The sequence below is a fragment of the Canis lupus genome, chromosome 4 (assembly GCF_048164855.1).
Source record: "Canis lupus baileyi chromosome 4, mCanLup2.hap1, whole genome shotgun sequence".
Classification (NCBI taxonomy): Eukaryota; Metazoa; Chordata; class Mammalia; order Carnivora; family Canidae; genus Canis; species Canis lupus.
Genome location: NC_132841.1, coordinates 57,379,412 through 57,404,126, shown reverse-complemented (window position 1 = coordinate 57,404,126; position 24,715 = coordinate 57,379,412). Strand labels below are relative to the sequence as shown.

General features: G+C 35.7%; 1 long non-coding RNA gene across 11 annotated transcripts in view; it reads left to right on the top strand.

Moving 5' to 3' along the window:
• Positions 1 to 24,715, top strand: part of LOC140632431 (uncharacterized) — a 150,925-nt gene that overhangs the window by 104,963 nt on the left and 21,247 nt on the right. For 6 of the 11 annotated variants that reach the window (XR_012029984.1, XR_012029983.1, XR_012029992.1 and 3 more), the window contains one exon: positions 16,426 to 16,497. The exons of the other annotated variants lie outside the window; for them this stretch is intronic. This is a non-coding gene — a long non-coding RNA (uncharacterized lncRNA). The remainder of the gene's footprint in view (positions 1 to 16,425; positions 16,498 to 24,715) is intronic. 11 annotated transcript variants of the gene reach the window in all.

The window sequence follows — 24,715 nt, the reverse complement described above, 5'->3', positions numbered from 1 at the left end:
TGTGAATTGCCTTTGTTTCCTTTGAAGCACCAGACTTCTAACCCCTTTTCCTTAGTCCAGAATGACTTACAGATCTCAGTTTACCTGTTTTTTTTTTGTTTTTTTTAATCTCTCATGCTTATGTAGATTCCCTGTATTTCTCTGACTGACTTATTTTGCTTACCATAATACTGTTTGGCTCCATCTATGTCATTGTAAATGGCAATATTTCATTCTTTTTATGGTTGAATAATATTCCATTAATTAATATTCCACACACACACACACACATACACATCTTCCTTATCCATTCATCAATCAATGGACACCTGGGCTGTTTCCATAGTTTGGCTATTGTAGATAAGGTTGCTATAAACTTCAGGGTGCATGGATTCTTTGAATTAGTACTTTTGTCTTCTTTGGGTAAATACACAGTAGTGCAATTGCAGGATCACAGGGTAATTCTATTATTAGCTTTTTGAGGAATCTCCATACTGTTTTTCAGAGTGGCTGCATCAGTTTGCATTTCTACCAACAGTGCCAGAGGGTTCCCTTTTCTCCACATCCTTGCCAAGATCTATTTCTTGTGCTGTTGATTTTAGCCATTCTGACGGTGTGAGGTGATATTTTGTTGTACTTTTGATTTTTATTTCCCTGATAATGAATGATGTTGAATATTTTTCATGTGTCTGTTGGCCATCTGTATGTCATCTTTGAAAAAACATCTATTCATATCTTCTGCCCACTTTTAATTATATTATTTGTTTTTTGAGTATTAAAAGCTCTTTGTAGACGGCAGCCTCAGTGGCCCAGCAGTTTAACACCACCTTCAGCCCAGGGAGTGATCCTGGAGACCTGGGATCGAGTCTCACGTCAGGCTTCCTGCATGGAGCCTGCTTCTCCCTCTGCCTGTGTCTCTGCCTCTTTCTCTCTGTGTGTCTCTCTTGAATAAATAAATAAAATCTTAAAAAAAATAAAAATAAAACCTCTTTATATATTGGATGCTAACCCTTTATCAGATAAATCATTTGCAAATATCTTCTCCCATTCCATAGGTTGCCTTTTAGTTTCATTGATTGTTTCCATTGCTGTGCAGAAGCTTTTTATTTTTGTGAAGTCCCAAGAGTTTATTTTTGCTTTTGTTTCTCTTGCCTTAGGAGACTTATCTAGTAAGAAGTTGCTATGGCCTATATCAAAGAGGATACTGCCTATGTTCTCCTCTAGGATTTTAATGGTTTCAAATAGCCAAAGCAACCCTGAAAAAGAAAAGAAAAGAAAAGCTGGGGGTATCACAATTCTGGAATTCAAGTTATATTAGAAAACTGTGGTGATCAAAAGAGTACAGTACTGGCACAAAAATGACACATAGATCAATAGAACAAAAGAGAAAACCCAAAAATTAACTCACAACTATATGGTTAATTAATCTCTGACAAAGCAGGAAATAATATACAATGAGAAAAAGACAGTGTCTTCATTAAATGGTGATGGGGAAACTGGAGAGCAACAAGCAATATTAGAAAGGGAAATAGGTTACATGGCAAAAAGAATAAAGGAACATTACATTGGAAAAGAATAATACACCAAGAAGATATAAACCCATGAACTTTTTAATGTTTATGCCATCCCAGGTATTTCAGCAAAAACTAAAAAGGACAAAAACAAACTGCCAAATCTACAATCCTGTTGGGAGACTTCACATTTCTATGGTAAAGCAATGGATGAAATGGACCAGAAAAAAATTACCAAGGCTATAAAAATATTAAACAAGAAATAGACATCTAACATGTCTATGAATCCACATATCTATCTCTATATCTGAAAGATAATAGTATGAGATATTCTGTTAGGATTATAAAAATTAATTTTTTATTTTATTTTTTAAGAAATATCTATTCATGAGAGACACAGAAACATAGAAGAGGGAAAAGCAGGTTTCTTGTGGGAAGCCTGATGTGGCACTTGATCCTAGGACCCTGGGATCATGACCTGAGCCAAAGGCAAATGCTCAACCACTGAGACATCCAGATGCCCCAGAATTCATTTTGTAAAAGAATTTCCATTTAATGACCTATTTCATCTTACTGAGATAAATCTGAATTCTGAATATCTTCTGAGCAAAATCAAAAGAGAACTACCATACAATCACCTTTGCATTTGTATTATTAGTTAGTAGCAGTGATAACACAAATGTGTATCGCTTGCATTGTTTTCATTGTCTTTAGTATATTTTTTTCATTGAAGTACTTTTATACAATGAATGACATATGTTTATCTTGCTAGCAAAGTTCCAAGTGAATAGTATTTAAAAATTTAAAGAATACTAAATGGCAGATTATGAAAAACATATTATGAAGGAATTTACTTGAAGACGCTACTCAAAAGCTTTTTGATAATTACATTTAACTCTTTAATGAATCATGTTTATTGAGATGTGCATAAATGGCTGTTATGGGGGAGGAGTACCTCAGGGATGTTATAAAATGCTTTCCATCAAAATAAATAGTAATTACATTTCTGTATTATAAAGACAGGAATTAAATATTTTATAAGGTAGAAATGATTTTAAAGAATATATTCAGGTATTCATGAGCCATTGAACACAAACTCAAAGAATAGGTTTCAGATTTCAAATACCATGTAATCTTCTTTGACCTACATGTAAATTAGTTAGGAGCCATTCATGCAAAGGAAGCCCCTATCTTTCAAAAAGAAAACACATTTTAGACACCTGAAGTGAAACATAGTACAAATTACTAGATCCATATAATTGAAAGAACATCAAATGAAAATATGTATCATGAAGCTAAAACAGTACTTAAAAATGTATCCCTTGAAATTCAATGTTACTAATATAAGACTGAAAATAAATGCTTTTTATCTGTTGAAACTTAAAAGAAAAACTGAGGAACACAGAATAAAGGTTATATTTAAGAGCTAATAGCTGAAATTGATGAGATAAAAAGCAAAGAAACAAAAGAGAAGATCAACAAAACTAGAAATGCATTCTTTTAATGTAGTCTAATAAAATATAAAAAACTTTAACAGGAATGATTTACAAATGAGAAAGAGAAAGAAAGAAAAAGGCACAAATACAAGCAGAAAGGAAAAATCTAACTGGCAGGTATGTTGGAGCTGTGCACAGCAGAGGGCCAATTATGTGCCAATTCTGTTTATTGATGCCATACCTATAGCTTGAAATCTATCATGGTATTCACACTAAAAATTGACAAATGCTATAAACTGGTATTATTTTTGGAGATATAGTTTACTAGCGCCATGAACTAGAGCAGAATCTTTAAAAAATCATTAGTGAATATCTTTGTCAATAATTTTGAAAAAAGTTATTTAAAAAATTGAAAAACTAGATTGTTTTTTTAGAAAACTATGGATACTCAAAACCTAGATGAACAAGAATTGAAAAACTAAGTATGTATAGCAGTGTTGCTCTACAGCAGATCTCAGACCTGCACAGTTATTCTGTCAACTTTTACTAACATTTCAGAAAATAGAAGAAAGTGAGCTGCCCAAATGACTACATGTGGCTTATATAAATCTTGATTCTAAACAAGAACAGTATAGGAAAAGAAAATTACAGATCAAGATCTACTAGGAACCCAGATCACAAAAGCTGAAGAAATAATAGTAAATTAAATTTAGTGGCATATTAAAAATGTACATATATACAATGAATAAGAAGGGATTATCTCAGGAATAGAAAGATTGTTTAAAATCATAAGGTCTGCTGTGAAACATACCACTTTAGTAGGTAAAGAAAGACATGATCATTTCAGTAGATGCAGAATAAGCATTCAATAGAGTCCAACACTTTTTATGAAGAAAATTAACATTTAAATATAGATGATAATTTTTTAACCCCACAAAGGATATCTATGAGAAAACTAGGGCAGATATATTGACTACATTTTAGAAACATCCCCTGAAAGTTAACAAAAAGACAAGCATGGCCTCTTTTGGTACTTATCAACATTTTACTGAAGCATTCAGCCAAAGAAAACAAAACAAAAATAATTGGCACAGGAATTATATAGGAAGAGATTTTTGAACTTACATTAATATATAAACATCATAGAATGGTCTGTAAGGCTTTGTGTGACCTGACCCTACTTACCTATCCAAGTTCCTTTCCTAACTCTATCCTGCTTTACCCTCTGGCTACATTTGCTTATTATTAAGTTTTTGTTTAGAGTCTTTAAACTGACTGTTTCCGCCCCCCCCCCCCACCCCGCTCCTTTTCTCCTTTTCTAGAATGTTTTCCCCAGCTCTATTCATGACTGGCTCCCTAAGGTTTTAGTTCCAGCTTAAATGTATTTCTTATACTCCTGTTTATTTCTCTCTTTGCACTTATCACATTTTGTAATTAGTGACTTAGCTGTACATTCATTATTGATTGGCTCCCCTATTAAGCTGTCAGCTTGGTAAAGGTATAAAAAGGTGTTTTTTTTTCTTGTTTACTATCTTAAGAGCTCAGCACAGGGCATGGCACAAAATATACTGCCCTATTAGTATTTGTCAAGGTAATGAATGAACAAATTGACAAATATCTGTATGTCCATACTGCATGGTCCTTACATCTTCTTTCCTGGCTATTTTTGAGACATGTTATTAAACCTCACTGCTAAAAAAAAATAAAAATAAAAAAATAAAAAAAATAAACCTCACTGCTTGCTACTTTTATAGAAATGTAGATTAATCTTGCTTGGGACAGCTCGTTTGTTTTTCAGAGTAAGTATGGCATCATTATTTAGACATAATTTCTTTTCATTACAATCAAAGTCATGATACCACTACAGCTCAATGAAAGGAGGAAGTAAAACCTAGGGCACCTGGGCTGCATCTGGGATATTCAGAGATCATTTCCTATTAGTTGAGAAGCATCTTTGGAGGGCAACTTCCTGTATCTCCATGTACTGACTCCATCCTAGTGAGAAGAAAAGAAACCTAAGTACCATATGTATGGAAATAAATGATCTAGACTTGCTTCCGATATGTAGTGTATCATTTAATTAAACTAGGATGTATCTTAGGGCATCTGGGTGCTCAGTCAGTTGAGCATCTGATGCTTGGCTTCAGCTCAGGTCATGATCTCATGGGTCTTGGGATGGAACGTTGTATGCTCAGTGAGGAGTCTGCCTGGAGATTCTCTCTGTCCCTCCCCCCCTTGCACACACTCTCTCTCTCTCTCTAAATAAATAAATCTTTAAATTAGAATGTATCTTATCACTTATCTATATATCTCTCACTAAGAATATATATTATCTAGGAAAAGAATATATAATATATAAAATATGTAATATAGTTATATAATAAACATTATACTGTATATGGTATATGATACATAGGTAATATAGATAAGTCTTATAATTATTGCATATAATTATATTATTGCACATAATTACATATAATTATTATATGTGATACATATATATTACTCCCCTTTCAAGCAAAATAGGCCTTTTTTTGAACAGTTATTAAAATAATGGTTCCTTAAAATTAAGATGATAAAGTAATCAAGCTAGAGTCATTAAATAAACTGGCCACTAGGATCTGTAGAACTTAGATATCTTCAATATGATGCCCCTCTCCAGTGACCCTTTGATAAAAGTGGCAAATCATTAATACTTGTAAATCAATCATGCCACTTAGCACTAATGAATTAAGAACCACTTTGTAAAGACTGTCCAATTCCTGGCTAATGAAGTGACAGCTGACTTAACCAGGCCTGCTGAGGATGACATCATCAAATAGTAGCTGATCTGCAGATTTTTCTGTCATTTTTAATAAGAACCAGCAGCAATGAATTTGGAGCAAATATAAAGGGAATCTACATGAAGAGATGCTTTGTCCCATGATGCTTTTTTTTTCTATTGCTCTGGAATTCTAAATATAAAAAGATTGAGGCTTTCCTTCTGCTTTCTCACATTTGAAGAAGCAGAGAAATCAGGGGCCACAGGGAATAACTGATTGGGAAACTGAAGCATCAAGTAAGACATGTCTGAGATGTCTAAAAATGTACAGAGGCAGCTTGATTACACATCTCGCTACCAGGGCTATAAGAAACAGTGGGTATCAATGGACATTCTCTTCATCTCGCACAGACTTAGTAAATGATGTGGAACATATTGTGAAACTACGTTAGGCTCAAGAAATCTGGTCAAAGAGATAGAGATGATAACAGGAAAGAGAGGGATCTCTGGTTTCAGGTTAGACTCTAACTATTCATGCCATATTTCATACAATCTGCGGTCATCAGAGACAAAATGAGATTTGCATCAAGAAGTCATAGCAAGATTCATGAAGAAACCATTTAAAATGATCTATTGGAATTACTTCATGGTTTAGCAGAATTTGTATTGAATATCTTTTCTATTCCTTCATTCCTACATGCAATCTGAGTTTCCCCCATGATTTGGCTACTATGGCCTGATTGACGATACTCTTCTTTCAGTGTGTATCTCACACACACATGTACACAAACACAATCTCACATATATGTACTTTGTCCCCTGGTTTGGTTTTATAGGAATCAATGTAATTACCTGAACACAGAAAGGGATGGTACCAGGTACTATGATGGGTCCCTGTCTTTGCCATATCTATCCTGTGGAAGAGCCATCACAAATCCAGACACCTTGGCTTTCCAAATTGGATCTTGTTCCCACAGACCCAAGCACAGCCTACTCTATTGCCTCTGGGCAAACAATCACCTTGCTTTTGGGTGCCAGGGTCAGGTTGTACTATATACTGCCTTTAACTTCCATATCTCTGTGTTAAAATGAGAGCAGACAAAGCATCACATTAAAAGAAGGGGGGAGGTGGTGGTACCAAATGGGATAAAATTTCTTGCAGCCATGAAATTCTGGGATTCTGTATAATCCTCTAGTATCATGTGGAGACAGGCTCACTGGCTGTTCTGATTATATTGTACCCCTCAACAAGTCACACAAATGACTAGGATCCATCTGACGCCTCGTAAATAAAATACTTAAGTGGCAAAAGGTGAGTTTTTTCTGATCTGAACAAAAGGGGGGGAAACACTTATGTTTCAGAACCTATGGAAAGAATTAAAGCACAATGGTCAGGGTATCACTAGAGACAATAGAGTAAGGTGATTTGAATAGTTGGGCCCTGAATTCAGAACATAGTCACTTGGGATTAAGATTATTCCTTTGTTGCTAAATCACCTCTGGCAAGTCATTTAACTTCTGAGCCTTAATTTTTATTTTCCCTTTTGTAAAATGAAAATAACAGATGGAGATTATAGGATTCACTGTAAAATTTAAATAAGATAAAGCATATAATCACTCAGTATAATGCCTAACATTTCACAAGTACTCACTTAAGGTTAGTGGTCATTATCATATAATTTATTCATTTCCAGTTATTTACCTCTCTCATCTTCATTTTTACTCAAGTTCTCTGAGTTTAATAACCTAAGTGTGTTAAGGCTCTTCATCCCACATGGGCAAACAAAACAAGCTCTGATTCACTCCCTTTCCATGGAACACTGAGCCTTCACTTCCTCCTTTGTGAAAGTAGCAAACTGGAAAACAATTCCTAGTACTATGCATTACATGTATAGAAAACCAAAGTGAGAAAAAAAATAATCAGATCATCTTTAAATTGAACATTCTGGGTTACTGGTTTTGGGTGTGTAATTCAGTCAGTCAAGCAAATCCAAGGTATGACAGTTTTTGCATTTGCTCTATGTTATATTCAGTCATTCACTCAACCATTTGATTATATAGGACAATCAAATAATTTTGACACTATAAGGGAGTTTAGAAATGATGTATTACAATGCTTTTTTCAAGAAATATGTCCAAGGAGGTTAAGTGCTCTGTTTTTAATTCCATAGTGAGTAGAAAGTAAAACAAAGCAAAACAAAGCATCTGGCAAGGCAGTGTGGAAAATAGAATGATGAGTAGGAATATCCACTTAGTCTTTAGGATCTTAAAAGTTAGTAGAGAAATGAGATGTGTGCACAGATACCTGTAATGCAAGATAGAAAGCTGTTGAGTACTATAGTAATTTTAATAGGGTAAGATATTACTTTCAGCTAGAAGAAATGGTTGAAATAGAATCTCACATCTGTGCATCCCAGCATCCATTCCCTTTTCTTCTGTTAGTGAAATCCCTCTTTTCCTTTCAGGAGTCAAACAATATCACTCTCCATTCCTACAGCACATGCGGAACTAACTCCAGTCCCCAAAACAAGGTCGGCATATAACTTTGCCCAGTTGATTAAAGTACCACATTCCTTAGCTATGTCAATTATCTCGGAGATGGGTGTATGATTCAGTGGTAGCCTTCAGAGCCCTACCCAGGACTTTTTAAAAAAATATGTATTAGTAAATAGATTTTCTCATTTTAGTAGAGTTGTTAAGTTAGTAGAACACATTCTTGGAGCTATTGGATGCCATTATAGCTACCTCAAAAGAAAACCTTGATTAAAAATCTATTCAGTACAAAAGAAATCAGAGTGAAGAGATGGAACCATACAGATTCCTGATGGCATAATTTGAGCAGCTAGATCCAGCTATATCTTAAGTGAATGCACTTAATTCTTAAGTGAATCTTTGAGATGAGACTTTGCATTCGCTATACTATGTATGTTCTCCTGTTCTCCTGTTTTAAGGTGGATTTGCAACTCAGAGCAGAGATACTTTAATTTGGCCTTGGTGGGTTGCAAATATTCAACCTGTGCATGCATGAGAAAGAATTAGAAGCTGGTGCTCATTGGTGGAGGCCAGAGATTGGAAAAGTATAGATTTATCTGGGAGATACAAAGCATACTGTGTGGATGCAATTAGAATGAGTGAAGAGATATCATGGGAGGATGAGTTTGGAAATGTGAGATAGGATTCGATTTTGGAAAGCCTTCAATCCTACACCAGAGGGTCTGAACTTAGAGGAGACACAGGAGACACCAAAGACTTTAAAGAGGCACCTGACCTTTCACAAGTACTCACTTACGATTAGTGGTCATTATCTAAAGCAGAGATGTACTTTAGAAAGAGTAAGCAGGACATTGCATCCAGAGTGAATTTATAGGGAAACGATTTTCTCCCTTTGGTAGAGAAGGCCACGTGATAGACATGTTATTAACGTTCTTGTGAAACCTCTTTTCTTTTTCAGAAGTAGCACCATACTTCTATTTCCTGCTTGACATAAATTTGCGTTCTGTGAGTCGATTCGTTCCGCTGATGTTTTCAATTGCTTAAATGTCACTCTTGGTTCCTGGGAAATTCCGGAGGTGTCATTTCACATTCAGACACATACATTCCCTTCCAGTGATTATTTATAACATCTAATCTCTCCGCCTTGAAATTGTCTTCAACTCAAAATTCCTCAAACCCATCACCATTAGCTTAGACTAGCACAGAAAAAAATTTTTACCTGTCACAAAGCATGGCTACAATTGAGAATCAGTTTTTAATAATATCTTACATTCTTATGAATTATTTTTAATTTTCTCATGGTGCCTTAACAACTATTCTCTCTTGTGATTATCCAAATGTCCTGTTATATAACTAGGAAAGTTTTTATCTTGCTTTAACTAATGAGGTGACTATGATCTAAAGATGCCAGGATAATTGCTTACAGACAGAAGACATGCAAATTACAGAACCAGAGTTTTAACCCCAAACTTCAGACCCTACCCCAGAAGTCTTTCCAGATTTCCAAAATAATTTTCCTAACAAACCATGGAGTTCAAAGAAGACTGCAACAACTATCTAAAAAATAAATTCACTTAGGGACATTTATATATCTAGGGGTTGAAATGAAATGACAGATTTTGTGACTGCAAACCTTTTGTCCTAAAAGTATGTCCTAGTGATTCTTAAGGGTTGAAATTAACATAATCAAGTACTTATATTAGATACAGAAAGGCAGCACATCCTAGGGTCACTGGTTTGACAATAACCTAAGAAAGAAGGTCTGATCAGTCTTTCTGTAATAGAAAGATCTGGACGCCTCAGAGCACTCCTTTTAAAACAATGGCTCAAACCTCAACAGACATCAGAATCATCCAGAGTGCTTATGAAAAATGCAGATTTGTCAAGCCTAACTTCAGAAATTCTGATTCAGTGGGTAGGACAGAGTCCTCTAATCTGTATGCAGTGCAAAAAGCACACTTTGAGAACACAAAGGCCCTTTGGCTGTGTTACCCAAGCAGGTTCTGAAGGTCTGTTATTGTAGTAGGAGTCATATAGGAACTCTGTGAAGAGCTCTTTCAACCCAGACATAAATAATACTGTGCTGAGAATTAAACAATGAAAACCAGGTTGGATTAGAGGCATGGAAAGTCATCTTAAAGAGTCCTTACTGACAACTAGATGTGACACTAATATCAATAAAACTAAAGGAGTAATTATCAACCAAAAGAGATCAGCCATAGAAGCACAGAAAAATGATGCCCCAGTGGCAAAGAGCAGCAGCAATCCTCTGGGGAAATTAGCTCTTTGGCTCATCCATGGAAGTATCCAGTGCCCATGGCAGGTTTATTCCCAATATGGAGATCAGCTCTACAAGGCTCTGTTAATCTACACCATCTCATGTTTGAAATCGAGTAAATAACTTATACTTTCTCTGGTTCATACTTTCCAATAAAACTTTTGATTATTTTTGGGTTACCATGTAGCTTTTTTTTTTTATAGGAAAAAGGCAATCCCTAGAGAAACTAACATTGATAATCTAGTTCATATGACATTTTAAAGATTTACAGTGAGAAACACCATAGGCATTCTGGAGTCTATCAGTTTCTATGATCTTAATAAAAGCTGTACTTCTGAAAGCTGGGTCTAAACTGTTTACCAAAAAAATAAGTTTTCTGAACTTGCAGGGCCAGATCCTCTTCTAGTTGACCGGCTGGCCCTCTTTAGAGCACTGTTTGTCAGTCTTTTCTTCATTATCATTCTCCTAGAAGTCGTTTAGAGATTTTTTTCCTAATTGCTGGCCACAGAAATTTTAATATCACAGATATATAGTGTGCATGTATATTATATATATATATATATATATACTGTATGCATATTTGTACTTTGTACCTAAAGAGTAAAATCTTTTGCTTCTCCCTCTAAGAATCATAATTTGCTCCCTTGGTATCAATGTTGCCCCTATTGAGCAACAATAAAACTTTCTGTCTTGCAATTAAACTTTAACTTTATACAACCCCCCCCCTTTTTTTTTTCAAAAGTGTCATCATGCTTTCACTTATATGCACAATTACTTTAGAGGATGCTCTAACACTGATGCTCTAAAAACAACCATAAAATTCTATTCATTTTCTCTGTGCAGAATGAACTGTTTTCTCTACTTAAAAATGTGAATTTGCATATATTGGCTTGTTATTTAGCCAAATCATTGATCTGATTTAAATTTGGCCTTTGTGTCTCTTGCTTAAATTCACTGGCCAAATGACAAGGACCTGTGTGTCTTGTTGCTTGTTCTCACAGGTTACTAGAACTACACAGAAGTCTTTCTGAATTCCTCACTTTACTTTGCTATTGCTCATTATTATTCAATCTTTCCTTGTCCATTTCTTCAGGACAAGAGTCTACTGATTTCATCTTTATTCTCAAATACAATATGTTGCTTCCTTTCTCTGTATTTTTGTTTCTGCTCCTCTTCTTGCCTGGAATGTCATCCTATCATCCTTCTTTCTGACCATCCATATTCAATACACATTTCTTTCATAAAGCATTCCCAGCCCACTATGACCTCTTCTCCCCTCTAGCAGCATTTCCTATCTCTAGAACTCATTTGGTATGTATTCATGTACTCCTTGTGGGCCTAGAATAGAAATCACAAACACATGCTCTAAAATTAGGATGGAGGCCTTTTCTACTACTTTACCCATGGCAGACATCAATAGTCACCTCAATCCCACTGAACAAAAAGGAAGCTCAAGAGAGACACTTCTAATGATGTCAGGTTAATATACAAATAAAACCTAATTGTCCCCTGGATGTTGTTGTAATCTTTATGGACTCAGAGCCCCCAACACAATTTTCTGCATGCAGGTTGTGCTCAGAAATGACTATTTCTTTGGTAAACAAATAAATGAATGCCTCTATTTAATGTGGATGTCACTAAGAATGCCACAGCCCACATCCCAGAGCTCAGTGGAAACCTAATGAAAAGGTCAGAGGGAAAATGGAAATAATAGGCAGGAGATAATATTTATCACATTTGGGAGACATATGGCTAGGCTTTTGCTGTCTCTCTGTTTGGATTTCTTTCTTTTTTTCTTTTTTCTTTTTTTTTTTTTTTAACTGATGAGTAATTTATTCCAGGACCAAATCTTTAAGTTTTCCTATATCTGAATTCTTAGAATAATTATTTCTTCTATCTCTCTTGGACATAGAAATGCTTGCCAAGAGAATAGAAGATTTAGGTGAGCCTCTGTATCTGCATTTTGTATATGGAAAGATGATTGAGCTTTCAGATCAATGTAAAGAAGAAACTTTTCACTGTAAATTCTGGTCAAGGTCAAAACACTTCCTTTGGAGATGAGTTCCCTATCGGTATAGGTGTTGAAGAATATACTTGGCAGCTTGGAAAGGAATCATTAGGACGAATTCAAATATCAGAACATGGCATTGAGAAAATGGATTGCCACAAAAGACCATCATTCAGATTGTTCATTCCGGGATTGCCTGGATAATTCACTGAGCATGTCATTCTCAAACAGTACAGGCTATTCCCTGAAGGGTGCAATTCCTTTACCTTCATGAGGATACAAGCTACATTCTGAAACCTTGCTATTTCCTGTGCTCAATGAGAATAAAACAAAGAATTCATCACATTGGAGAAAAGCTTTTTAAAATTACTATTATTACTGCTACTGCAAAAAGTGTTTGTTAATTTCCACCCTTGTCCTACTCACAAAATTACCGAGATGCTTTTCCCAGGTGTGAGGTAGTTGTTTTGATTACAAGCTGTTTGAACATTACATTTCTTCCCAGACAGCAACTTTCTGCTGTAGGCAAATTGGGCTATTTTCATATAAATACAACCAATGCTTCAGCAATATTTTAATTATCAACTCCAATGGTACTAGACTGGTTTTTTTTCCCCCTCACATCAAAATCCTCTGAATGACCTCATCAGTTCAAGTAGTTTAAAATGAAGATCATTAAACTCAAAGTTGAAGTGTTTCCTAAAATTCCTTTATTATAATACTATTATATACATTCCACATCGATTCCAAGTACCCCATGCTTTTTATTATTGGTGAAAGTTCCATTAAAATAGCTGATATCTGATGAGCACATACTGGATGCTAGTTATACTGTTTCTATTCATTGTCTAATCTTAGCCATGCAAGTGATGAAATAGATATTATTATCTCCATTAAATGAAGAGATACTGAGGCTCTGAAAAATCAGAGAAATAGCCCAAGAAGATTAATTTATAGGCTGTATAGCTAGGATTCCAACCTATGCCCCCCTGGTTCTAGAACCTGGGTGTCTTCACAATATTATGCTTTAAACCAATAATTCTCAAAATGTGGCTTTTGGATTAGCAGTAGCAGCATCACCTGGGAACATTTTAGAAATATAAATTCTCAGACCTCACTCCAGACCTACTGAATCAGAAACTCTGCCTTACAGGTGACTTTGATGTACTTGCTCCAAACAAATAATATGGTTATTTTCTGTGTCAACTATTGTGCTATGCATAAGAGGAACTGTAAAAAAAAAAAAAAAAATGGGAAAACTTGGTTTCTCTCTAGAAGAGTTTAACAAAGAAAAAGAAGTTAAAACTGTAATGATGAATAATATAGAGAAATATATATATATATAGTATTTAAGAAATATTTCTTCATCAATTGAAATAGATTCAAATTCTAGGCTGATTTTGTGGATTTTAATTTTCTATAACCTCTTTTGTTCCTTCCTGCATGTATATTCAAGTTTGGGTAGTATTTTATAATGTTTAACAAAAATACTTCACATTCAGATAAACTTATATCTGTATTTCTCAGTCTCTCATGATGTATTTATGATGTTTGGATGACATGAATAAGTACTCTACATTTTATTTTGATTTTCAGAAGATTGTCTAGTAGAGGAAAACATTTTTTCAAATATGCTAATATAAGGAGCTTGCTCTGTCTGTCATATATAGTTCATATAGGCTCTGTTACAGTGGTAGAGACCAAGATTAGGAAGAGAGGGTGTCCACAGGTGACATCAAGCTTCATTCGACAATCTGTCTAAAGCCCTGAGTGTGATTTTGGCTCTACTTCTCAAATGCTTTAGTATTATTATCAACATTATAAACTCATCCTCCTAAAATATGACTTTTTTTAAAAGCATGGTTAGCAACCCGCAGGCTATCAAATATATGTCTAATTTAATTAGTAATTCTTAACAAGGGTAGCACCACCCTCAAGGCTGTGCTACCCTTGTGACAACTTCTTTTTGTCACAGCAGCTAATTGGTGATACTAGTACTTATTGGGTGAGGTCAGAAATGTTAGAAATCCTGCAGTGAATCAAATTCATATTAATAATTGTCCTTCCTCCCAGCCTCAAACTCTTGAACATTTTGTCAGATCCTTAGGAAGTACAACAACAGTTTATAATCATTTGAGCCTACAACCTAACTCCACTGTACATATTGAAGGGGAATAGAATAGTCCACCAAAAAAAAAAAAAAAATACCATTGTGGCATGTGAATTATTTTGAGCTAAAGGCAAGCAAAACCTAGCATATTCAAGAAAAACTTTTATCTTTCTCTTAACTACCTAAAAGAATTTAGATAAGGAGTCTGACCCAGAAAAAAAGCTATTACTAAATAATCTTAAGACCTATTGATAGCCAGGCAAACATGTATTTACCAAACATCTACTTTTCTTTTCTTTTCTAACATCTCTTTTCTTATGTCCTGTGATTACCCTCTCTCCTTTGAAGCTACAGACCCCTATCCTATTCCTTAGCTCAGGATGGCACAAAGGCCTCAACTGCTTGACTTGTTGCTGGGTCTCATATTATAGGGCTCTCTTACATATGAGATTAAAATTTTTTCTTGTTTATCTGTTTTATGTCAATTATTAGACCAACCAAGAAAGTAGAAGGGTAGAAAGAAAAATTTTCTACCCCTACAATGTGAAAGAAATAATTTTTTTGCATGACTTCCTGTACTGAATTTCCTAAGAATATAAATACATGATGAATCAAGGGAAAATTATATTTTGTTTTATTCAGAACTTTACCCAGGATCGTTCATAATTTCAGTTAGCCATGCAATTAACAGGATTGCTGTTTTTTTATTGTTTTGCTTGCTAATATGACATATGATTCTTAATGTGTGTGTAAGTTCCAATTTCAAAACTAGTAACTATAAGGAAAAGTGTTGATTATACTGAGCTTGCTTGCTAGCTTGCTATACTGTCTTGCTCAAATCCAAACACATATCATTACAAGTAGATGTCTGTTCTCGTATAATTGTATACAGGTACTAAATAATATCAATTAACTATAAATTGATATTCTTACTTTCCTATGCAAATATGAATAAATATATGGCAATATTTTGATATTTGTTTACTTTTTTCTCAGTCTTTTTAGATTATCAATGCCACAGCTCAGAGATCTGTTATATTTACCACTGTGGCCTTGATGCCTAGGGCAGAGCATCTCATCTTTAGTGAGATCATTCACTCTACCATTTGCTGAGGGCTGATTTGGGTCAGGCACAACAGGGAATAGGACTAGAGAGGAGGCAAGTGACCAACAAGCTACCAGATAAAGATACCCACAGAAGGCAGTAAAGTGCCAGGAGGAAAATACAAATGTAAGAAGAATAATCTATTGAAGAGGTAATTTAGACAGTCAGCATGCAGGCCTCTCTGAGAAGGTAGCTTTTATAATAAGACTGAACCATCAGAAACAGCAAGCCAGTGAGAGTCAGCAAGAGCATTCTAGGTAGAGGGAATAGCAAATACAAAGACCTGAGGCAAGCTAGGGTTTAGTTTGATTTCAGGACACAGTATATGATGTGTGGCTGGAAGGTTGGAAGGAGAGCAAAATTTGTCACCCCCAAATATGCTTCTTTGTCATAAGGAATACTTTAAGCTGATTATTTTAAAGAGAGAGCAGGAATAGGAGAAGCCCTGAAAACCAAGCAGAAGTTACGCTTTTGTAAGAGACATTCACATTTATAAGGGAAATCTCCATTTCTAAGAATGTCTCCTTTGATAAACCAGGAAAAGGGGGATGATTAAACTCTAGAACCTTATCAATGGAGAGAGCAGACTGTATAAAACCTTACCTTTTTTCACTAATCATCTAATCACCTCCCAGTACTGGCCACCTACCTCCCACACTTGGTCTTTAACTGGAGATGGTATATATAAGGTGCTAGCTGAGGGCATCTTAAGGGAGTTATTCAGTTTTGTTTTGTTTTTTTCAGGTATCTCCCATGTATGTAGGAGGTAGACACAGCATTAAACTCCAAGGATCCCAACTCATTTGTTTTTCTTAGGTTCGTATATCTTTTATTATAAGAGGTCTCAGCCAAGAACTTAGAAGGGGAGAGAGGGAATGATCTTTCATCCTCCACAGTGGTGATAGAGATGCTGGGTGAGGTGACTGAGGGGAGACAGTTGATAGAGACAAGCAAAAGTCCATCCTGTTTGGCCTCATAGGTCTTGGTAAAGCAATGGGATTTTATTCCAAGAGCAATATGAGGATATTGGAGTGTTTTAAGAAGAAAAAAAAGAATAGGGACACCTGGGTGGCTTAATGTTGAGCATCTGCCTTTGGCTCAGGGCATGATCCTGGAGTCCCAGGATCAAGTCCCAAATCAGGCTCCCTGCATGGAGCCTGCCTCCCCCTCTGCCTATGTCTCTGCCTCTCTCTCACGAATAAATAAATAAAATTTCTAAAAAAAGAAGAAAAATATATCTAGCTTCCATTTTTAAAAAATGACTATGGCTGCAGTGAAGACAATGGACTATTGCCATTCAATAGATAATTTTGTTTAATAAATAAATGTCCCAATACATCCATCCATCCATGCATGAATGAATACATTTATGATTCAATAATTTAGGAAAAACCAAGGGCTGACACTATGCCCCCTTTCTCTCCCATCTTCCTGGGTAGCTCCCATTAGTCCATTCCTGAGCCCTAGATTCCTCACAAGGGAAAAAAAAAAAAAAAAGCACTGAAGGTCTCCTCCAGCTCTGAAATAATTCAGTAATTCCTGCCAGCCCCGCCCTACTGCCAAGGCTCTCAGGCAACAAGCAGCTGAAAAGAAAAGCTGCTGAATGCCTCTGCTCTGTTTATCATCCTCCGTTTGGCATTTTGTCTGCAGCTGGGGCCCTCTGTATAAGACCACTCAGCATCTATAAGCTGACTAATTTCCATGTTGATTGCAAAGCTGGAAATGTATATACTTGTCATTCTTATTCTTGGCCAAATGCCGACAGTAGCTCTGACGATGGGGTGCTGACACCACTTGCTAGTTATTGTCTGATGTGCAATTGACATGAGTGGGTTTAGGAGGATGCACAATTTGATAATCAGACCACATCTGCAAAGCAATCACGAGTCACATTATGGAGAAAATACAAGTAAAAGCTGGAGATGTGACGGTCTTATTTTCAACTTCCCTTACCCCAGCAAAGATTGTGTAGAGATGTTGATGTGTGAAACAATTTTATATTTTTTAATATAATGAGCATTTCTTAGTATTTTGAATTTATATGAGTGTAGCAAGTGGCAGGCTATAGAACAAAATGCTTTGATGTTTATAATCTAGTTTTAGAAATGCATTGTATTAGAGCTATAAAGTAATAGATGTCTGATGAAGATATACAAGCCGCACAGAAGCATATACAATTGAAAGAAAATGTCCTTGAAGTACATGCCCAGCTCACTCCCATATGATGTGGCAGCCAAGGGCAGACTCTATATAGTCAGACTACATGGATTCAGATCCTGTTTCCACCTCGTGTATGATTTTCTGTTACAACCTTAGCCATGTTATTTCACTTCTCTGTACCTCAGTTTTCTCGTCTGTAAAGTAGAAATAATAGTAGTGCCTTTGTAAGAATTGTGATAGAGATTAGTTTATGAATGTAAAATTCAGAATAGTGCTTTGCACTTAGTAAGAGCTCCATAAATATCACATATTCTTATTATCCATTTTGTTACTCCTCTCCAAAACCAATACCACCCATTGGGTGTCCTATAACTCTCAATTTAATCGTTAGTCTACTCACAAACTGTCATCTCTATTTTTTTTTTAAGTTAAAACTGGAACTATAAGCTATACCAGAGTTTTCAGATTTTTCTTTTTTTCCATTAAAAAATGTATCATGGAAATTTTTACCAATATATAGATCTGCATCATGAACAGTTATGAAGTATTTCATTTTGTGGATGAGGTAGCATTTATTTAGCCATGCTTCAACTGAGAAATATTTAGGGTGCCTCTGACATTTTGCTGCTACAGTGTTGCAGTCAACTTCATTATCAACCTATCTTTGTACATTCCCAAGAGTTTTTCTATAAGAAAGATTTTGAGAGGTACAAGGTGCTCTTAGTTATATCTTTGCAAAAACTCTTAGGAGGAAACAGAGTGAGTGCTATTATTACAAAGGAGGTTAATTACAGGAGTTGAGCAATTTCCCTAATTCCTCACAGATAGTACTTACTAAGAGTGCCTAGTGCAGATGGGACAAATACTCAGGTCTTCTAATTCCAAACCCTGTACTCTTCCTATAGGATGACATAAAGATAGATCAAGATTGGCTTGGTTACCTCTGCTTACCTCTGTAGACTGGAGTCTTTCATATTAAAATAATTTTTTTTAACTCTAGCTGCAGATGGGCCTGATAGTCCTATAGACTGACTAGACAAAGCCGGCCAACCCTGTTTTTCATCCATGTCCATGGAAAGATTCCCCAATCCTTAAACATGGATAACATTTACTGAGGGCTCAATATAGTAAAAACACTGTATACAAGACGAAAAGAAAACAAAGCTGATCAGACAGTGTAGAGAGACCTTGTCCTGAGTCAGTTCACAGCCTAGCAGACAAATAAGAAATGTCCATAAGAAAGAAAAATGTCCATAAGTAGTTAAGGTACAATGTAGATTAATAACTTAAGGAACATGACAAATAACAGCCTTTGTGGAATTCAAAAAATGGAAGATTGGATATTTAAAAACCACAGCCCACCTGCTTTTAGCTTTAATCTCCCCTCAAATTCCCACCACTGTGTCCAGAGAGTAAATTAAGTGTGGCATTAATTCTATAACCCTGAGGGTCCTTTGAGACCCTAAATCCAATAACAGAACAATCATTTACTCATGAATGGACAGCAACCTGAAACTTAGCTACAAATACTTTTCTTTGATAGCCATTTGTGAATAAAGGTTATATATAAGGTATAAAAAACTATTGAGATTAAATAGGTAGATGAGACAGTCTATCCCTCAGGTTGGATCTTTTTTCAGGTTGGATTTCACATTCTGTGAATACTCATCCATGTGAGTTACAGAAAAATTTTCTATTTAATTATTGTTATAGTTTTGAAAAAAAAAAAAGTAATACTGATGCCCATCTCACAGATCATTGTCAAACTGTAACAGTGTGTTTTCACAGCATTTATTAGTCATTATTCTGGAACTTTCACACCGAGGTTTGAATCCACCAAAATGGTACAAATGGAATTCTATTTCTTTCTGTTGTTTGTGGTTATTTAAAATCCACAATCAAGCAAAGGGACAGATGGAGTGCTCCTTAGCACTTTGATACCTAGAATAAATTGGATCTCTGTGTTTTTTTTTTTTCCCTGTAGGCATCAAACGAAATACTAAAAGCTTCAGCTATCTTTGCTATAAATCAGTGTTAGTTATTAAGGGGCTGAACTTGTGGATACTTTATTCAGAATAATTTCATATATGAACTTGATTACTAGCGCTCTTTGAAATCTAGATTTTCCAAAAGACTGATGCTGTTAAATCCATTCAATTTTTCAGACGGAACTAATCCAGCTCAGAGGGCTGCTGTTTTATAATTCTACCTCCTGCTTGATCAGTAATTAAACTTAGAAAAGAAGGAGGTGGAGGAATTATCACCAATATCTCAGTTAACAACAAGTAACTTTAGAGCATCAAAATAAAATAGTTCCTCAAACCTTGCAAACATCTATGAGTTTAGAAAAAAAAAGAAAAGAAAAGAAAAGAAAAAAACAATTTGATTGGTTCAGTGTAAATGAATCATAAACATATGTCTTGGGTTTCTCAATATGGGGACATGGCTGGCAAAATTCATTTAAGCTGTGCAGAACCCAGAGCATTTGAAAAAGAGCTTGACAGGCTGAAAATATATCCGTGCTGTCCTATGAGCAATGCAAATAACTCTTAAATTAAGCACAGTATTTTTTTCCAGTGGGCCAGGAAACCTAACAGCATAATAACAGCTTATATTTCCATAGCTGTTTTTCCCCCTCAACACTCCTGAAATTCTGTGAGCAATGTATCAATTTTTCCTATCCATACTTTACTAATAGCAGGATGATTCTTTGGGCAGAGCACACATGAAGACACACATAACAGATGGATAGAGAGATATCTATATCTATACAGATAGAGGATACATGACAGTCAACTTTCAATTTCAGATAACAAATTACATTTTCGTTTAAGTATACCCATCAATAATATTTATATTAAAGTTAGTATTTTAAATAAGTTTTTAGGGGCACCTGGGTGGCTTAGTCAGTTAAGCATCTGCCTTCAGCTCGGGTCATGATATCAGGGTCCTGGGATTGATCCCTACATTGGGCTCCCTGCTCACTGGGGGGACCTGTTTCTCCTTTTCCCTCTTTCTGCTGCTCCCTATGCTTGTGCTCTATCAAATAAATAAATAAAATATTTAAAAAAGTTTTTAGTATGTGCCATATAGTGTTTGGGATATGCCTAAAGAGTATTTGTTGTTTATCTATAATTCAAATTTAAATTTTAACCAGTCATAAAATGAATAATACTGTGTTGCATATTTGAACCTTGCTAAGTGAGTAGATCTTAAGAGTTCTCATCACAAGAAAAAAATTAACTATATATGGTAACAGATGTTACTTAGATTTATTGTGGAACTCATTTTGCAATGTAAACAGATACTGAATCATTATGTTACACACCTGAAAGTAATGTAATGTGAGACATCATTTATACCACAATCTTAAAAAAAACAAAAAAAAAAAGGAACTGGGTATCCTGGATTTTTTGCTAAATCTGACAACCTTAGTTCTATTCTTTCCCAAACTAGACATATGATACAAAAAATATAGTTTGTGGATTAAAGAAGTTTGTTTGTCTTCAAAGGAAAAAAACATCTAGAATAAGAGAGGGCTGGAGGTAGAAGAAACTCCTTATCAACTGTTGCCCCAGAAAGTAAAGACACACCAGTGCAACTGTGTGAAGGACAGTCATGGTTTTATAAACTGGACTCCACTCATGCTTTCCTGGAAGCCCTTCTTCCTTTCAGTACTATTATGATACAACTAAGTTTGCTTAGAAGGAATATGGAGCATATATTTTATTTTGGGGACTTATTGGTAAAGCAGAGAAAAGGAGGTCATCACCTATCTCAGTGGGGGAGGGAAGGGCAAACATTGAGCAAAGAAACCAAATTAGTATGGCTACTAAAGGAGGTGTGGTGGTCTACAGAGGGTTACAGACTAAGGATCAATAGTCCTGTGACTCTCTTACCTTATATTTTGTTATTCTCAGTTCTTGGCATGGCGATTGACAGTGTGGGTACTCAATAAATATTTGTGGAACAAATGAATAAATGGACCTTTCCATCTATAAAATCAAAGAATGGAACCGAGTCACATAGAACTCTGAGGTTTCCAACCAGACCTCAATTTATAAAGAACTATCTCTAGGGTTCCCTTAATAGAAGAAGGGGGTATCAGAGGCAGGCAGACATCCAGGCACATGTCTCCTACTTCAGGCAGAGCACTTACTTGCCTATCTTCTGCACTGAGGTTCAATGCAAAGATAAGTTATAAAAAAAAATTTAAGAAAACTTCAGTTCTAAGTTCTTTGACTCCACTCACAGTTTAGTCCCCACAACAAAATAATCCACACTTTGCTCAAATCTAGCAAGAAATGACTGGGACATAGTTTAAAGGACAGCAGAATAAAGGAGAACCTGAAAAGGGACTTCTCACTCTGGTCTCCACTTTCCCCAAATGGTTCTTCTCAGGAACAGTATGTCTTGTCTGGAGTGATAATTACTTGTCGAATTACAATAGAAAAATGAAGAGAAAAATCATGCACAATCTCTCCAGTAGTTTGTCATATTGAAAATATGGCATAATTGATTTTGCAAATGCACCAAGAGAATACAAAACCACAATCAGTTTTTCTTCAGTGTTTATAGTGATGGAAGTCTAATTGCATAATTTATCATTATGAAATATACTGTAGAGATCACAGGTATACATGGTAATCAGTAGGAGGGTTTTGTCAGCTTTTGTGTAAATCACTGTGGGCATTTTTTGTTCAGCACACAAACCAGTCCCAGATAAACTCCATTTTGATCATGTACAACCACATTCCAGTTGTTAAGTGTTTCAATGGCCCATGTAATCCATTAACTGTGATATTTCTGCCCCTATCCACCCCTCTAGGAAATCTCTGTTTCCAGCTCAGGTGAGGATGTTAGGGAGTGCTACCCTGAAAGTGCCATTGAGCTGTGTTCTGATCTGAGCAATGGGCTTTAATGGCTCCCCAGTGGCTCAAGATCCTTATCTCCAGCTGCTTCTCCTTAGTCTTTACTACACACACATTATATCACAGCTACATCAGATAACCTGCCAGTTGCTGAAAACTGAATTATCTTTTTCTTCTCTGGTCTTTCATTCATTTCTCTGAATCCTCAAGTTTTCTATACATATTTTAAAAATGTCTGTATAAACCATTTTGCATCAGGTATGCTTCTAAGCACACATCTATCATTAAAAGTAGGACAGTAGACTTCTTTTAGGAGTACAGAATATATATACTTTCCCCCATTTCTCCTGCTAAGTGCAAATAAAAACCCTGGACATTATGTATAAAACAAACATAAGGCAACTCTGAAGGGTAAGGAGAAAATGGCAGACCAGTAGGAAACTGTGCCCTGAACAATGAGTCTTCCTGGTTTCTTGTTGCCTTATGTATCTTGAGATGCCAGTAACTGGGAAATGCCAGTAGCCATAACAATAACAAAGACACAACAAAAGTCTGTTAAAGGAAAAGGGGGAGTCTGAAACAACAGAAAACTTTTAGCCAACAATTGTTCTATTGCAGCTAGGAAAAAACTACAGCTTCACCCTTACTCAGACCAGCAAAGACTAAGTGAGGAGCCTACACTTACACCCTTACCAGGCTTTAATAAGGAGCCCAGCCTTATGCAACCCTGTCAGGGTGGTGTCCAAGAAGGCCCAATGCAGATATGGAGCTATAAAATATTCTGGGCAGTAACAAGCTCCCACTGTCTGACCATATCAGACATGGGGACATGACAAAATCACATGGGGAGCCTGTACTACCATCCCAACACAACAGTAAAGAGGCACACTCCCTGTGGGTGGTATAACAGGAGGCCTCTATGGAGTCTAGAGTCAGGACTTCCATATTACTTAATGGTAAAAAGGCCACTTCTCTACCATGAAGTCAGTGAGGCCACCGAGAAACAGTAAAGAGGATTCTTATTTCTCTTAGGGAGATTGTGGTGGATGGAGGTCTAATGGGAACCAGAAGTCTCAGCAATGCCCAGCAGTAATGAGAAGTTCCCATCCTGAGTTGTAAATAAAAGTGTGCCTGAAGGCCAAGTAGGAAACCAGGACTTCTTAGTACCTGATGATAAAATAAAAATGCCTTACCAAGTAATTAAGAACACACTTGAAAAAAATGAAAAAGAAATAGAGTCAGTACAAATATATTTTATAAAGAATGTCCAAATGTAAGGAATAGAACTTCATATACAGTAACCAAAAGAATGATATTGAATGGACTAAAAAAATATAAGGGGAAGAAGAAAGAATCAGTGAGCTGGAAGAAAGAACAACAGAAATTACGCACTCTGAAAAAACAGAGCAAAAATAGACACAATGAATAGACCCTTGAGGACTTTTATGTCTATAACAAAAGATTTAACATTCATGTCATCAGACTCCTAAAATGAATTGCAATTACAGTGTTTTCTCTAACTACAATGGAATCAAACCATGAATCAATAACAAAATAGAACAGTTACGTCTCCCAACATGAGGAAACTAAGCAATATACTTCTAAATAAACCATGAGTCAAAAAGGAAGTCATAAGAAAAAATTATCAAACTGAATAAAGATAAAAATACAACATATTTTATCAAAGAAGATACCCCACATCATATGTCATCAGAAAATACAAATTAAAATAACAGTGAGATGTTTTTCACATCTATTAGGATGGTTGATATCCAAAACACTGAGTAAATCAGATGCTGCAGAGGATGAGGAGCAAGATTCATTGCTGGTGGGAAATGAAAAACAGTACAACCACTTTGGAAGACAGTTTGGTGATTTTTTACAAAACTAAACATACTTCGACCATACAGTCTAGTAATTACTCTTTGGTATTTACCCAAAGAGTTGAAAACTTATCTCCACACAAAAACCTATACAGAGATTTTGATAGCACAAAAGGAGAG